This window comes from Monopterus albus, unplaced genomic scaffold (genome assembly GCF_001952655.1).
Source record: "Monopterus albus unplaced genomic scaffold, M_albus_1.0 scaffold6.1, whole genome shotgun sequence".
Lineage (NCBI taxonomy): Eukaryota > Metazoa > Chordata > Actinopteri > Synbranchiformes > Synbranchidae > Monopterus > Monopterus albus.
The window spans coordinates 4,007,643-4,024,633 of NW_018127886.1; the positions used below are offsets into that span (position 1 = coordinate 4,007,643).

At 41.5% G+C, this 16,991-nt stretch overlaps 1 protein-coding gene across 4 annotated transcripts in view; it reads left to right on the forward strand.

The window, feature by feature from the left end:
- The window catches only part of rerea (arginine-glutamic acid dipeptide (RE) repeats a), a 137,578-nt gene that overhangs the window by 15,618 nt on the left and 104,969 nt on the right, over positions 1-16,991 (forward strand). Inside the window, exon 2 of one of the 4 annotated variants that reach the window (XM_020614862.1) lies at positions 16,495-16,686. The exons of 2 other annotated variants lie outside the window; for them this stretch is intronic. The gene's annotated coding sequence lies outside the window, so the exon portion shown is untranslated. Of the gene's footprint in view, positions 1-3,752; positions 3,775-16,494; positions 16,687-16,991 lie in introns of those variants that run through there. One more of the 4 variants, XM_020614879.1, reaches the window with a different exon arrangement.

Consider the following 16,991-nt stretch of genomic DNA (forward strand, 5'->3'; position numbering starts at 1 on the left):
CGTTGACATGTCTCATAGGGGAAAGAGGTGGACAGACAGTCTACAGTGAAGCCATCAATCAGCCCTTTTCTGTACGCCTGTCCAGCACACTGTAATGCTCACATATAAAGCCTGACAAAGGAAAGCATTATTGCTGCTGTTGATATATTTATATAGACCGTTTTCAGTTAGCTTTGTCAGATAGAGTAAAATAGGGTGTTGTGGGGTGTGCTGACTGCAAATGTCAACAAAGCAGTTTTATTTTTTGAATCAGAAAATAGGTTGATAAGATATTGGTGTTACTTAGATTTTGTTTTTTAAAGTAGCAAGTAACAAACATAAATGACACAGTTGTCAGGTTTGGTTATAAAAATATAGTGAGAAGTGATTTGATGTCATTGATTACTCTGGTTTATTCTTTGAGTTAAAGCTCTTCCACCCAATTTCTTCTCTGCTGCTACAAAACAAACTGTCATCATAAGCCCCTCCCCTCCCATTGTGTTTTTTAGCAACAACGTAAAACACAGATGCCTAGTTACGACAAAATGTACAAAAATGCAGCCTGCGGTCCAAAGCTAGTATTACTTGACTAACCATGCTAGGTTGCTAATGTTGACAAACACCACGTTCTGTCCCATTTTCTCTCGATTTATCAGTGTGGAAATCTTAGTTTCATGCACTTTTAATCAGATTGCTTTGAATTGTTTAGATTGTGTTAAAAATTGTTTAAAGTGAATGCCTTGAAAACAACTTAACGGAGAACAATTTTCTTTGCAGTAGCATGCTAATTTTTCATCGGCATCATTTCATTGAGCTTTAATTAACACAACAAGGATTGGGTGTCATCCACTCAGACAACTAATGCATATTCAGTCTAACTCCCAGTAATTCGAAAACAAAATGATATTACACTGTTTACTGTTTTAGAATATGTTAGAACTTATGTTGATGTATTCATCCACATAAATTAAGGTTTTCATATTATATCCCTGTAGGCCATTTTGTGTGTTTTATCAAAAATTAAACAACCCTTTGTTTAATTAATTTACCTATCCTGTTGCTAGTTTGCTTAACCAGCTTCAACCTGCAGTCTGTCCTCTTTATGCATCTCCATGCTGTAGCCTGTGGTGACAGCAAGACTAATGTATTCATGGTGCTGCCACAGTGAGAGGCATTACTTTACCTTTGCTTAATTGAGGGGAAACTCTCCCGACACCTGCTTAGCACAGCACTATAGGCTAGCAGAGCAGCCGAACTCAACCCTAGGAGCTGAGGCCACTGAACCCTGACTGAGAAATAACACAACCTAAGACCACCTGGGGATTGTTGAGGGGAGAAATGATGTAATATTGTTGATGAGGTATTACACCAACCCTTCTTCCGTTCTCCCTTTCTCATTACTTCTTACCTGGGGAGAGAGACAGCTCTGACTCAGTGCCTGAGGGGTATTTAGATGGGGCTGCTAATTTTGTACACCCTAAAGACGGCGGCTCTGAGTAAAAGAATAGGAAACAAGGGGAGCAAGAAGGTCCGAAGAATCAGTGCAGGGAGTTTTGACATGGATTGTGGAGGGTGGTTAGGGAGTGTGGTCAAGGGCAGTCAGGGCAGGCTTGTAACTGGCTGACATCAGAATATAGAGGTGAGTGTGCAGCCAAGCAATGCCTGAATTATACTGTAAGGCCAAATATATCACTCTAGCCAGACTGCATTGCTTTCAGGGTGTTGATATGCTGCCGTCATCTTTCACTAGAGTGAATGCTGGTCTCAATTATAATGCGTATTATTTTCTTTGGGCTCCAATATCAAACTCCCCCATATGCAGCAATACAGGCAATGTCCTATCTAAGACACAGCATGACAGCTTTACTGAGCTTCCACCTCAATTTTAATTGTCCCATGCCCCAGGGGCTGCTAGGAGCTAGTGGGCGGGGCTAACATTTTCTCTAGGGGGATGAGGAGAGGTGGGTGACAGAACTCTCACAGTGTCAGGTGCAGAGAAGAAAAAGAGGCGGCTGACAAGCTAACTGTGGGGAGCCAAGTAGCGGGGAGCCATTTACTCAGAGGGGAGAGGAGAGAGATGTATGTAAGAGGAAAGTACATAGGAAGCATCCCTTTCCCTGCTATAGAACCACTGTACTCACTGATACATATTATACGGCTGTTATCATCTGGTCTCTTAACACACCACTGTTAGGAATGTATGCAAAGAGCACAATGTGGACTTGGGGCTACAGCAGCAATAGATTTTTTGCACTGTGATAGTAGCCTGCATTTTGGTTCAGAAAAGATTTTGTTATTTTGTCAGGACTTTTTATGCTTTGGAGATTGTTTTAAGACATATGTCTCCCTACTTCTAGTGTTTTTATTTATTTATTGTTCCCCTTGATGGATATGTGAGGGATATCATCTTTTTAACGGTTAATCGTTTGTCATTTTTAACAAATACTAAACACTTGATGGTTTGAGGGTTTTGAACATGAAACTTCGCTGCTTATCTTCATGAATATCTTTTTTTTTTTTCTGTTGGTCAGACAAAGGTCGTTTGAAAAGGTCACCTGGCTTTTCACCTTGGTTGATCAGATTCATGAAGATAATCTGTAGTATCAGCCTCATTTGAAATTGTATTATAATTGACCTTATTCTACATAGGTATTTTAATTAGCTGTTTATGTGGGTTACTCTCATTTATATGCTGCACCATTTAGCCCAGTTAAAATGTTTAGACTCCTCCACATTAGTTGCAGCATTCAGCCTTATACCATTATCTCTGTCATGTTGCTACGCTGTTACAGGCTTTGTACAGATTCTCCAATAACATTGTGCCTTGTACTATAGGATACATCATGCAGCTGGAGGGAAGCTGAGTCGGATGGTAGAGCCATGATTGTGATCAAACTAGAAAAGTGTGCTTAAAGGGTAGTTTATCCTTTTATATTAGTATTATCTCAGTTTGGTAAATTATTGAAAAATTGTGGGCCTTGTCAGCATGGTTATTGCACTACTGAGTGTTTTATTTTAGTAAAACATTTGAACAATAGCAGAGCTGTTCAGGGCTGCTGGAATGAAATGTTGTGCAGCTAAGAGGAAGCAGCAGCGTGGTTTTGGGTCTTGCTCTCCCTGTCTTGCTGGCACAGAGACATCATCTAGCCAGTCATGCTGGGGTCAGAGGCTCTGAAAATAGCCCTAAGAGGGATGTGGGCTGCACTGATATCATACCTGCTCTTACCCTGAGATGTTATCTGACTGCAAGCCAGCCCAGGCTCCTCCCAGCTGTTGTGCTCTGGATTGTTGGATTGTTCTGCAATACCTCACACAAAGATGGAGTGGGGCCATTATAGCTCTGGCTCTGTAAAACTCCCTGCAGATACACATAAACATACACATGCATGCTTACCTACACAAAGCTGCAGCCATGCACATTGTCACTGCATCTAGGTCTGTACATGTTTGTCTTTGCACATAACAGATCATTGCACACATCACACGTTCATAAAGGGTCAGTGCTGACTACAAATTACAGCTGGTGGCTGACCAAGGCCAGTGATGGATCTCAATGCTTTCAGTGTTTACCTACACACCTGCACCCCCCCACAGGCGAGAGACAGCGGCACAGCTGAGAGCACACAGCCATTTTGTAACACCTCAAGGAACTCTCCGTCTTCTCTCCCTCCTCTCTCTGTATGAGGAATAGATGAGTTGGTGCCATTAAGTGAATTTGCTGTTATTTCCCCAGGCTCTTAGCTGAAGATGTAAAACCTCAGCCAGTCAGGCAGCCAAGGATGACTGCCGACTCAGGTAGAGGAAAATACACAACGCACCACACTCTCTGCTACACACATGATCAGCTTTCATGCTTCGATGTAATTTATCAAATTGGTTGGGCATGGGATGAATGGGCTTAGATCTCAAAAGGAGAAAAGGTATTAGGTTTACATTAGGTCACTGTTATGCCCATGTAACAGCTTAGTATTTAATTACAGTAAATGGTAAACATTCCATTTACGTTTTCTGAAACAATAATTCAGGAGGTCTAATTGCTTTGTAGTTTCACAGACTATGCTTGAGTGATTACACAAGTGGAATCGGCTTGTTATAACAAACTGTTCAATCCCATTACCTATAATACAGTGGTATATAAGTGTGTGGAAGGAGCAAGCAGGGTTAACATTCTCTACGTTCTCTCACAAATGCTTGCTCTGACACATCCTTACAGTAGAAGAGGCTGATTCTCTCCTGCTGATTTGTCACAGTTCCCCATTATATTACACACTGCTTCTCCTTCACTCCCCCAAATCCCCCTTTCTCTCCCTCCCCTCCCTTGCTCCCTAAATCATTTCTTTACATGTGTGTGGGTGCCCCCTCTCGCTGTGATTCTGATACTTCATAACGGCAGGAGGAAATTGAGCTGACCTTGAGGCTGCCGAGCTCCTTTATAATGCTGATGTATGGGGCTGTGGGCGCACGCAGCCAGTAAGTGAGAGGCATGTTTTTATTTGCTGGGGAGCACGGCCCAGTGTCAGGACACATAACAAGGTTCATTTCTCGCCCACTCGAGCCAGCTCATACACAGAGAAACTTAGTGTCAAGCATTCAAGTCCACTAGGTTTGACTTACGTGAATTAGCCTTTGTGTACTGGAATAAGATGCATCATGCTCCCTGAAGGATGATGATAGGCAAAGCCACAGATAGAGTAAACCCTGTGGATACACTGGCCTCACTATAATGTGAAAATTTATTTATTTATTTTTTTTTTTCATCGTGCTGCTGCATTGCAAATTTGTTAGTGCTGGCCTTAGCTCAAGGTTGTACGAGAGAAGAATTTGTACAGGATTGTTTCTGGCCAGTTTGTATTTTGTAAAGAGGATGACAGGGCAGTCATTTAAAAATGGTACAGTCTCTCTGGCTACCTTAGATCACCCCACCTGTTATGGGTGTCATTATTTGTTCACTTTAGATGGCCCACTTTCCTCTCTTCAGCAGCTCTCTGCTCATCAGTGCAATCAGCTGCGTCCTGACACAATCAGGCAGCTCTCAGATTACAGTCACGATCGAGACCAAGTCAGTGACAGGAAAAGATGAGACGGCTTATGGTTTGAGCGTGAATACTGTTCGAGGTGGACACGATCAATTAATATTTGTAAAATATTAGGCCGTCAAGGCCTTGCAGTAAATAGCAGCTTTATAATGTTTATATGGGAGTGGTTTTTCATATTGTTATATTTCTTTGATTGGTCTTATATTGTCAGCTGGTTTTGTTATTTTTACAAACAACATTTATTTAACATGGGTGCCACAGCCAGAATTAAACTACTGCTGCAACTAAGGATTACAATTTTTTTTTTCACATTTTCTTGATTAATTGCTGTCTGTAAAATGGCAGGAATAAAAAAAAATTGACTTTTAACAAGTTTCTTGACCTCATGCGGTTGTCTACAAATGTATTTCTCTGTCCAAACAGTTAAAAACCCAGAGACACTGAATTTAGTCTCATAGCAATATCAAGAAAATCAGAAAATTCTCATAACTGAGAAACTAAACCAATTAGTTTTTTATTTTTTGGTGTGTTGCAGCTCTAAAATAAACATTAAGCTTTGCTAAATTTAAATGACTTAGTTTATCATAGTAGTGTTGTCATGATACTGGAATTTCTAACTTTGATATACCTTGGAAAACTGTGTGTGTGTGTGTGTGTGTGTGTGTGTGTGTGTGTGTATTAGGTCCATGTTGTTCTGTCTTGTGTTCTTTCTTACTGCTGGGATCAATTCAACCTTATCCTGCTCCTCTTTTACTACACACACTTAGACAAACCACTATTAAGTGTGCGTGTATAGACAATTTTATGAATATAAATGTTTGTGGGGCTTTGCATACACACGTCCATATGCACGTGCATATGTGTATGGACTTGTATGTTTATGTGTATGTGAATCCCTGTGCAGAATATGTACACACTAACATTTTATATTATTCATATTTTTTAATTGTGCAACACGTTGTAACTGTTTTGAAAAGTGCTATATAAATACAGATTATTTTTTTTAATTTCTTTCTTGGCTAGAAGCCGACAACAACAGAATGACTGTAGTAGACATTACCAGTAATTTTTTGTACAGTTTTTACATGTTCAAGAACCTCTGAGATTGTCTCGCACAGCAGTGTTTTCCTATGAGCTGAATCTCTCCTGTCCGAGATTCCTCAGCCCTGATGGCTCTGAGGGGGATTAACTTAGCTTTGCGAATTTCATCTGAACTAACAACAGGACAAAGCACTTAACAGTTTACTGGGCCATAGTGTTTAGTGTATCACTGATGCTGAAATGGGAGCTGTCACCAACCTCTTTATGGATGTGGGTGTGTCTGTCATTCAGGTGCGTTGCTTAATTAGTGTTAGTTGTGCTAGCACCTATTGTTAGCAGTGATTAGCAGTTTTTCCCAATATTCAGAATTGATATATATCAAAAATCGATATTTTTGACAACCCTAGATCCTAGTGATGTTCACAATGTCCACTCTTTTTTTTACCTTTAATAATCCTCAAGCCTATGCTAGACACTTATACCATCAATTTAAAATATCAAAATTAATTTTCACTGATTGCGTAAATTGTAGCACATTATTCAAAATCAAATCTCACCCCATGCTGCTGCAGCAAAGGAGATTTTTGTAAATGTTAAGTGCTGTTTACGAGTCCCCATCCGTTCAGGTGATACAAACACAACTGTTCATTTATTCTGGCCTGTTTGGGCTTCAGATGCTACTCATCTAGTCCACAACCTAATTTGTATGCCTCAGGATTAAGTCTGTTGATTTAAATGTCATAGTGTAAGTAAACATGTGCTCTAAATTTATATCACACTGTGCTCTACATCCTAATGCAACATCAGTGCAATGCTATTGGATGAGTCTAATTTACTATGATGATACCATCTTTCACACTAGGATGTCTTGTCTCGCATGATGAACAAAACCATTTAGCTTAGAATACATTTTCTCTTGCAGGCTCATTGCTGTGTACATGGTATTCAAAATAAAACCACTTTGACATGGCGGTTGGCATGACTGTTCATAATAACAAAGGGACAATTGGAAAATTATACGCATATTCATTTGTTTTGACTTTGTCAGGAATGTTAAATAGTAATTTTAGTCCTAAACTTGAGCTTTGTTTATAATGGTAGTGACTGTGGTTGACATTAAGATGAGCGGAGGAAGCTCATCAGCCCTGCCAATTCAGCCCTCTTCTCATATGGCACAGATCCACTGTCTAACCCCATATCTGCATGCTGCACTCTGAAAACAGGCAAGGACCCAATTTATTCACAGCTCATCCAACAAAACATCGACTGTGTGCAAAATATGTTTCTGCAGCTTAACAGCGGCAGACTAATCAATTGATCCAGATTTTGCCGTCCATTGATCTTGGCACACCCTGGGTCCAGACAATTACAGTGCATGTATGATAATGATATCATTAGTAGCCCATGGTCAATCTATTAGGGCAGGGGAGATACTGGTTAAAAACTACCCGAACCATGCATGGAAACATTTGCACTGCCAAATGCTGCAGAGAGTGGTCCAAATCTGTAAAAGCCTCCCCGTCCCTCTCCCCTCCTCACTTCGCCACAGTAATGTGGTGATGCTGCTGGTGCTGCTGACCGGCATTCTGTGTGTTGATGAATGTGCCGGCCTGACAGCTCAATGTGCTTACTTAATAGGAGCTGCTCTACTGTCGCACTGAGTTTCTCTCTCTCTCTCACCTCACTGGTGTTTTTTGGAGGTAGTAAGGAGAGCATTCCGCTTGGCTAGACACTGCAGACTCTACACTCTGTTTCTCAAAGGTTAATGGAGCCACCTCGCTACACTCACTAATCACCAGATAATCGCTTTTGTACGGTCTGATGGGTCACCCACAATGACCCATGCAGCCATTTTGGATGAAGGGGTCAGGAGTTGCTCCTCATTGCTAAATTTGGTCGCCAAGCTGACTTGATATGAAATTTGCGCTTTGTGTTCCATGACTTTATAGCTTTCACCCAAGTTTTTGTACTGGCTGTAGGTGCTTTTGTCTTGTAGAAGTACAGGTGTAATTATTTACGTTGGTCTAAACCTCTTGCAGCAATGTGTCATCTATTTTCATCCATTGCTCATTTCCTAACACACTTGACACCCGCCTCTTTGAATGTGGAAATAGTGAAGGTACAGAACAGGCTATCTTTAGTTTCTTCATGTTGTGCTGTGGAGGTGTGTGAAGTGGTTTCATCAGCCTGGTGTTAAAATAGTGGCTTTTCCAACAAGCATGTGGTGGAGGACATCTAGAGACCCTGACAGACTGAGAGGCTGACTAAAGTCATGAACGTGAAGCACTTTTCTCTCATGTCAGCCAGCTCCTGGAAGGGCCATGGTGCTCAGAGGGGATCTGAGGTTTCAACATGGAATTTTGGCATTGTCAAAAAGGTCTCACTGGGGTTGAGTGAATTTTAGTATGTGTGTGTGGGCATGCGCATGCATATTCAGATATTAAAACTGAGACCAGGCAGCTAAAAAAGGAAAGGCCAATTTGTCTTTGCCATCATCCACATCACCCCATCCTGCTCACATATAATAACCCCGGTTGGCAAAGCGAGGATGTGATCTCGCCCTCACAAACATGAGTCTGCTCTCCCTAGAGCAGATATACAAAAGTATAGGGATGGAGATTTCTAGGCCTGTTCAGCTTGTTGTTCTATTGTGACCACTGTGGGAGATTGGACGGGTTGACTATGTTGCTTGTTGCAGGCCTTGTGCCACTGGGAAACGGCCTTTAGGCTGAGATATGAGCAGATTAAAATGGAGATAGGTTAGTCACAGACTGATTTTAGAGGGTTTAAAAAAAACCAAGAGACAGATGAGTTTGTGTTTGTGTGTGCCTGATGGCCACGTTGTCTGTCACTGTGAAAATCCCATAGTTGCTGAAGGGATTGCAAAATCAATGTGAGCTATTCATACATGAATCTAATCCTCAGATTTACTGCAATTTAATCTGTGGTTATGGCAGGGCTTTGACGGCTCTAATGCTGTCAAACAGATGTCTCTGCTTTGCCACCCAGGTTAGGCTGCACCTGGTGACACTAGGTGGGTCACTACAGTGGGTATCCTGAGGAGGCAACTGTTGTATGAAAACATGCATTATGATGTCACAGTGTATCTAAAACAAAATCAAGCCACATATTTAAATTGAATATCTCGATTCCAAAATCTTCTTTGGTGTGTTGGATAATGGAGCAGATATAAATAGCCTGTTATGTTTTTATCTGGATGGTTGTGTTTTTGTGCTACCTTTTTCCTACAAGTGTCAGATAGTATATCCTGCTTGCGATGGCAATGCAGCAATTGCACTAGAAATTTTATTCAGTGCACACCTGGTGTTATTTTCAAATTCAAAACCAAACCGACCATTTCACTTCAAAATGCAGACTGGATTCAGCAGGTGTGCATCATAACAGTATTATTTTGTACATCTGCTAAATATCTAGGGAAGTTGCCTTGTTTTGTTTGAGCTTTGCCACAAATGCATAATTGGTTACTAAATCAGCCACACCCCTATTTAAAGGTTCATTAACTAAGATTTTACCCACTGTCAGATAAATCAAGTTAAAATGTCTGCCATGTGCAGTCCTTCTGCTGTTATTCCTTCTTCTCTACCCTGTGTTGTTATATGTAATATGATCTTCAAAATTAGCTCCACCTGCCACCTAGTCAAGGTTGCAAGAACTGCGATTAGTCATTTCAAATGCCCAGCCATAGAGTAGCTCTTGTCTGATAAAGGTCAAAACAGTGGCCTCCACACCGAAGAGACCGCGTTCTTTTGCACACCGAGTGGGACAAAGAAAGAGCAAACACTGGGGTTAACATCTGTTTGGCATTTAGAGATGTAGAGTGTCAAAGCAGCCAGAGGACTCAAATTGATTCAGATGTAGCGTTTTTCTTCTGGTTGTTAGCATCTAAAGCCAATGTGTTTGCTTGTTTGACCTACCAAGGTCATAATTTTGCCTTTGTATTAAACTTATTTGATAATTAATTCCCAATATAATTTGGGAATGATTTCAGTGTTGTGGAACCAGATTGCCAAATTAGTCAGCCAAGAACCGCAGTATGTTTTGAATCCCACTAGACCCTCTAGTGGCTGAGGAGAAATTAGGTAGAGTAACATTAAAGAAAATAGCACAGACAATTTTTGTTCATTAAGTTGTTTGTAAGGTATCCTTCATTTTCCCATCCTCATAATATTCAGAGCTGTGTTTAATGACATATAGCAAATACATAGGCTATAGCATATGTTATCTAAACTATCGATAGTTTTTTCAAAATTATATTTAGCTTTCCTTTGTTCTGCAAAAGCCACCAAAAAGAAGTAGCTACCCAGTGAGTCACTTAAGTAGAAGTGTGTAATATAAGCAAAAGATGTTCTACAATGAAACTCATGAAGAGTGACACAATTGTGCATGAATCACAATATTGAAATGAGTGAGATATTATTTGTTAAAATCAAAATGTGTAATGATTTGTTACACCTAATACTTGACTACCGGCAGGCATGCAGAAGTGCATACATCCTCAGCCTTTGCAGAATTAAAACACCTACGTTAAAATGTAGCAGATTGGTGTGTGTGTGTGTGTGTGTCGCATTTCTGGGTGTTAAAGAGAGTAAATGCAGGAAATCTCTCTGTGTGCAGATGCTGAATGTGAAATGTCAATGTTATTGAACAGGTGCTGCGAGGCAGAGCTGTGATGTTTTTATTTCCAAGCTCTTGTCGAGCGAAGCAGAGAAGAGAGGGCTCATGGGATAATGGGGGAGGTTCAGGCGTGGGGGACTGTGTGTGTGTAGCTGGTAAGAGTGCCTAGATCTGTGTGTATCCAGAGTGGTTTATTGAGAAGAGGGAAATGAATACTCGCTTAGAATAAATGCTCACAATCTTCTCATAGAAAACATGAACTGTACTGTCAAAGGTATTTTTTGTGCACCTTCATGTCTTTCAGTGGCTATATTCACCATGTGTTCCACATGGTCCCAGATATGGCAGCCATCTCTTCCCATGCATACAACGCCACTGCCAAGCTGTTAGCACCTCATTTGTTCCATTTATACATCGTTCATGTTTTTGTCCCCTGTGTTTCTGTTTTATTTTTTTCCCTTCAGTTTTTCTTTCGCAAACTGTCGATACTTGTTGAGAGGCAGTCTGGCTGTGAGCTAGGAGGTGAAAGCAATCTAGTTTAGTTAACAGTGCTTTGACACTGGAGCATTGACTAACGCAGCATTTTCCTCTGCCCTGTCCTTCACCCAAAGTGTTTCTGCTCCTGCCCCACCCAGTGCACTGCAGTCATGTTCTCTACCTGCCCTTGTTGCTCTCAGCCTTATTCCTCTCCATCATCCTCCTCACTCCTTGTTGTGCTTCATTTTCTCCTCCCCTTCCCAGCCATCTCTGCTGCTACTTTCAGCACTGCTGGAGAGAATGTTTTTTTTGACCATTACCTACTGTATAAGCAGACCCTTTTCCTTCCCTTGCAACCAGTCCAGTGCTGTCTTTTGGCAAAGTCACGCCTTCAAGACGCCAAGCTACCAGTCTGTTATGGTTTCACTTGTGTTTCTACATTGCACTTTCATTTCCAAGTAACACATGTGAAAATGTTGTTACCCTTCTCCAGCCATTTCTAGAAAGGATTTGTGAGAGTGAGAGAAGTGCATATCTGAAAGTCCACAGTGATGGCGGAGAATCTGGTCATGATATGGAAGGTGTTGCGGTTCAAAACCGACTTGCAGGTTACTTAATGACTTTGGTAATTGCTTTGCTGTGGCCTCCGCACATCCCTGGCCTCCCGCTGCTGATGTGTGCAGGAACAGAGAGTGAGCTATGGCTTGCACTCACTCCCTTCCACTTCTTTCCTTTCCTTGCTCGGTCGGTCCATCTTTCCCTCCATCCATCACTAATCCATGAGCTGACATACTAACACTAACGCTTCACTGAGCCTCCTCTGTCTATTCCCCACTGTTCCTATTTTAAAGACAGTTAGCATGCTGCACGTCGGGTCTCCACTCTGCTCAATATCAAATATCAACAGGGTTACTCAATCTCTCATTCCTCCTGTCTCTCCCACTCAGTCACTATCTCTTGGATGCACACTCAGTTTCTGTGCACTCACACACACATCTCTGTTGTATGTTAGATGCTTCATGCATTATGCAGAATATGTGAATCTAAACAAACAATTTGCAGAATTTCCAGTTCACCACTTTTGTGTCCACAGCAGCATAATGAGACGCAGTTCCGTGCTCAGTTGATTCATAAGTCTGTACAATAAAGACAAAGAGTAGCAGGCTGGTCATATAATCATAAATGACACTTAACATATTATTCTCAGATTTCAGTGCATTATCTCCTCACCAGAGACATCCAAGGGGACCACTATTCTTCTTCTCCGTTTGCTGTTGTAATAAAGTGCAGTGGGGGGGGGGAAAGGCAGTGCCACATGTGGTGTAAATTGTATTAACTCTCAAATTATATTAATAGTTGGGGGTCAAAAATGACCTTCATGGTTTTGTTTTAATTGAGAGAAATGGTTTTAGTCTGGATTGTTTGTTGCTTTGTTTATAAAAAAAAAAGATTATGTGCCTTTGGGGATCTACACTGTTGAGGCTAACCTAATTTCTACACAGTATATCTGGATAATGAGCAATCTTCCCACCTTCTTACTTAATCCCTGCAATTTCTGTTTTGTACCTTTAAAAATCCACAAATAAAGCCTGCATGCATTAGTGATTATAGCTGTCTCTAGCTGCAAAAATGGTGCCAAGCTTTTTATCTACTCCCACAGTGGAACGGGTGATTCTGAAAGCTGCAGGGGTTGGAAGGCCAAAGAACAGCTAAGTGGCTCCTCTTGACCTCAGCACTGATCTCCAAACTGTCTGCGCCGACTGCACACAGACTGATTTTTACCCGACCGCTCCACAATAACAGTCTAATCTCATAACACAGTCTCAACACCCGGCCTGTGTGCTGTCTCTTTGAATAACACATCCTTTTTTTCTCCGTAGTTAGTGCTGACATCCCCACTGTACATTTGCCTTTGAGATGACTTCTCTCTGCTATTATTCATGCAGAATTGAGGGGGAGGGGGAGGGGGAGGGGAAGTGAGGTTGGAAAAAAAATCCCAAAATGGGAAAATTTAGGTTGATTGACTTGAAAAACATCCTCCTCTGATGTATAATGGAGATTAGATGGCTTAATCATTATCTTACACACTGAGAGCAGCCAAGTGACCAGAGGACAATAACTGATATCGGAATAAGCAGTGGCACAGGAGAGAAAAAAGCTACGGCTTTGTGGAGCACTTAGTCATATTGAGCATCTTAATTCAAATGTCATGTAGTATCCTGTGTGGAGTTTTTTTGTTTTATTTGCATTATGAGCATCTGCTCCTCCACCCCCACCTCTTCTTTTAGCACAGCAACAACATGAAGCTGCACCTCCACACTCTGTCCATAGGGTGGCAGTGTATGGAGGTGAGACAGCCATGTGCTCTGTGAAATGGAGCAGTCACTGGTTATCTGAGCAGATTAGCTTGGAGACAGTAACCACACAGGAATCACACACCCCAACTGCCACTCTCTCTCTCTCTCTTTTGCTTTCATGACCGTGGATCCCCCCGTTTGCCTTGCAGACTGCTGATCACTCTGCTTGAATAGGATTTTTCCTAACTGGATCCAGTTCTAAGCATCAAACACATGTAGTGTTTGTTTATCTTGCTGTGTCTTTGTTCACAAAAGGATTTGCCTGAAATGTAAACTTCCTCTTTCGCACCACAGCCTGCACTCTGTCTTTCTGTGGCCCTCTTGGAAATACAGTCTCATTCCTCAGAGCCTGTTCTCAGCGCGGCTGGCTGAAACGTTCTTTTATTCAGATGAATGAGGCCCTGTTCTGCCTGAAGAATCAGACACAGACAGTTGATGTGAGAGCTTGAAGAATGTCTGTGGAAAATCAGCGGCTTTGTAAAATAGCATCTAAGGTATTACACGTGTATTTGTTTGTGTCTGTTTTGGCTTTCTGTATCTGTTAGTTTTTGGCCATACAGAATTAGTTGGTTTTTTTCTGTTTTATTATTTCACCAACATTTTGTTTTACCTTGGCTTTTTCATTCCAGCAAGCTTCAGACCCGTGTGTGTGTGTGTGTGTGTGTGTGTGTGTGTGTGTGTGTGTGTGTGTGTGTGTGTGTGTGTGTGTGTGTGTGTGTGTGTGTGTGTGTGTGCGTCTGAATTCAGATGTAGAGTGTGCTTCTTTTAAAAAGCCCTTTGCAGACTTAGATTAGGTTTTACTGTACTTTAAAAAGAGAAGATGCAGTTACTTCCTCTCACTAACATTTGTTCAGTTTGTTTGCCAGGTGCCTGCTATAGCCTCCATCTGGAATAAGGTTTACTTGCATTCATTGTTTTTAATGCACAATGGCTGTACCAAATGGCTGCTGCAAGCAAGTTTCACTCTCTTGAGTAGAATGTGTAGCTTGGCAAAGAGATTAGACATATGTAGCCTGCAAGTATCTTGGTATTTAAACTGTTGTGATGTTGCCAAATGTGTCTGAATAGCTATGTAAACAAGATCGCTATGTGAGGCTAGACCTTGCATTGATTGCCTCAAGTAAAATACCATTCCTCGGCTCTCCTCACATTTTTATAACCGTGTTAATGATTGCAAATAAAGACTTGGTATGTAGCAGCTTAATTATGAGCTGCCTGTTTGGATTGTCTCCAAAGTACATCTTGGTTTTCAGTTAGTCTTTTGTCACCTTGATAGGGCTGTTTGCTTGTACAGAGGCCTCTGTTGTGTAAAGGTCATTTTTCTTTTTCACTTAATGAAGTTTTACTCTGTTGAGCAGCATTCTTTTTAGTTTAAGTAGTGTCACTGAAAACCCCATAACTTCATATCCACAAGTGTGTAGTTAACATTTTTCATTGAGTAATTTCCTTGAGTTACTTTGTCAGGAGATCGGGGAAGATTGTTTTATTGCTGCCTCTTCTCTAAACCCCCTTCAGGCAGTCTCTCTGTTTAATTAGTCGTGTAAGACCCTGTTTTCCCTTTGAATTCCCCCAACTTGTAAAGTTTCTTTCTTAAGGATCTGTGAAGGCTAAAAGGGGCAATATGTGATTTGAAGTCAGTCTTTTTTTTTTTGCTTGCTTGCTTGCCAGTGGGGGGTGGGGCGGGGGCGGCTATCAGCACTTGCTGTCAGTATGAGGAACAGTGACTTCAAGTAGCAGTCACAGTCACACAGAGTCTTTGTTCTTTATGTATATAGTACGTGTGGTGAAGAGAGAGTCACTGCTTTAAAGCCCCATCTGGAAAGGCACTGTTCAAGTTTCTAATATGAGAAGAAGAACAGCTCCTGCAGATAACACCTGCCTGAGAATGACAACATGGTCTCAGGGTTCAGTTTTCTTTCCTGTATTATGTTTTGGCAGCAGGGAAGTTAGCTTGCTATACTGCAGAGATTTAGTCATGTGTTAAAGTCGAGCTTCTGAAGTCCGCCCCCGTCACCGCCACGGCTGAATCCTCCTCTTGTTTTACAAGTCTGTTTTCTTCTCTCAGTCCCTTTTTCCTTCAACTTGTCTGCTCATCCCTGGTGAAAGTATTAAATGAAGTTACTAGATATGAGTGCTTAAGAGGCCAGGGCCTCTGAGGCTTGCAAAGTCTCTCGTTGGCTTGGCTCAGTCATCCATGTCACTTTTTCTGTTGTTTCAGCTACTGGCTGACTTATTTGTATTGCTGAGCACTTTTTCTTTTTTTCTCTCTCTCTCTCTCTCTCTGCTGCCTCTGAGTGGCTTGTTTTTCCTCAGCGTGAAGAAATCGGGCTAAGGCAAACAGTGTGTGTCAGCCACAGCTTTTGTTAAGTATTCATTTTTAATGAGACTAAGTGGCTACAGAATCCTATAAGCTATAAATGGAGTAGTCAGACTAGGGAGAGGGGAGGCGGGGGCATGTTGGCCTTTGATTCAGTGGCAGTCTCGCAGTCTTTTTGTTTAGTAACACTTGTACTAATTATGTTTCATGTGGATGAAGAAAACATATTTCAAACTGATAGTTTCTGTTGTTTTATTGTGCCATTTTTTTCCTTATACGCCTCCACTGGTTTTGTTAGCTTTTAACAACAAACTGTGCTCCTTTTTAATAATGTTTAGGAAAAGGAGTGTCACCAAAAAGTGTCATTTTTCTTTCAAGCAGCACGTGGCTGTTAGATTTCATTTCCTCTGAATTTAGAGAGAAGCACCAAGTAACCAGTTTTGTTCTGTCAGGGTTGAAGGCTCTGTAGCTGCTGTGTGAGTGAGTGAGTGAGGGTGCTCAGGGAAAAGGTATTGTTGAATGCTGAAGAGAATTGAATAGACACAGTCAGCTTCACAGATACATGCTTAGGCCTGTAGAATGTGGAGTGCTTTGCTTGTAACTGCACCGGTTGTCTCCTTTCATTATCGGTTAATGGTGCCCAACTTGACAGAGCCATGTGATAAACAGAGGAGCTGTGAAATCCTGGAGGTGGAGTTCTCCTCTGCTTGATAATGGGATCTCATCTGCCAGGGAGGGGAGCCGTCCCATCAGCCAACGCAGCTTTGCTTCAGAGAGGATTCACTACACTCACCCGTCACTGCTGACTAAGGTCAACTTGAGTGCCACAAACCTACTGAGAAAGGTTGGCATTTGACTTTATTTTTAAATTGTAGCCTATAGTATTTTATTCCTTTTTAGGTTTTAATTGATCATCATGAACACAGAGAGATGTGTATTTCTGCCTCTTTATCAGTCTTAGATCCTTTGAAGGTTTGTGTAACTCAGGAAATGAAGCAGACTGTGTGTAAATATCATAAACAATGACCTTGTGAAATGTATACATACATAAGGGAGGAGCTGTGGCTGCTGTGACATTAGGTCACTACACTACTACTACATGGAGGTGCAGAGAGGGACAACTTCTGAGGACATTTAAGCCCCCCCTCT